This window comes from Myotis davidii, unplaced genomic scaffold (genome assembly GCF_000327345.1).
Source record: "Myotis davidii unplaced genomic scaffold, ASM32734v1 scaffold438, whole genome shotgun sequence".
NCBI classification, from domain to species: domain Eukaryota; kingdom Metazoa; phylum Chordata; class Mammalia; order Chiroptera; family Vespertilionidae; genus Myotis; species Myotis davidii.
Window position 1 is genome coordinate 4,226,379 of NW_006290031.1, and position 853 is coordinate 4,227,231.

Genomic DNA, 853 nt, shown 5'->3' on the forward strand with positions numbered 1-853 from the left:
GAAGGAATCGGTCTGCAGTAAGCTCCTTTCTGGGCCAACAGTTCTTTGAGTCCCCTTCCCCATCACTGTCCAACAGTTTGTTATGGGTTCCCTTCCCAATCACTGTTTCCTGTGACAGGACAGCAATGATACTCTGGTTCAGGATAGTGGACAAACGGTGAGCAGTGGCAATGCAGGTCTGACCTTCTTTGGCTTGGTCCCGGGCAACCTGCGCCGATGCACAGCTGATGACTGCCTAGCATGGCCAGGCGTCTTTACCATCCCCCATCTCCGGACTCTTTTTCCTTTGTCTTGTCAGCATGTTGCTTGGGGCCACCGCCCGCCGTCTGTGGCTGGAGTAGTCTGGTTAGCTCCCTTCTCGGATCCATTGTGGCAGGAATCCACAGGGGCTTGGAGGAGTTTTCTGGAAATATATGAGCATATCCTCGGCCAAAGGTTAATAAAGGAATCCTTTCTATAAACTGGACTCGGAATCTTTTCATTTTTCCAAACCCTTTTCCTTCGGCTTATTCTGATACCACGTGTGTCTTGCCATCAGCATTACAAGTGAAAAAATTTCAAAGTGAAAAAATGTAAAGCAGTTAAGGCTTGATGTAATTTATTTACAGGAGATTATTCTACTATCCACCTGCTTTGTTTGTTTGTTTGTTTTAAATTGCAAGGAGGACATTTTTTGCTTGCTGTACAATATTTTGGCTTTTGAAAATCCAGCAATGCAAACTTGATAGCTTTTAATTCAATTATTAGTACAGAAGTATGACTGCTCTGAATGCATTGCAGGATAAGCAGCTTTACTATGAGATGAACCATCAGTAAAAAATTAGTTACTTCTCCAGGAATAAGTTCCTGCCAG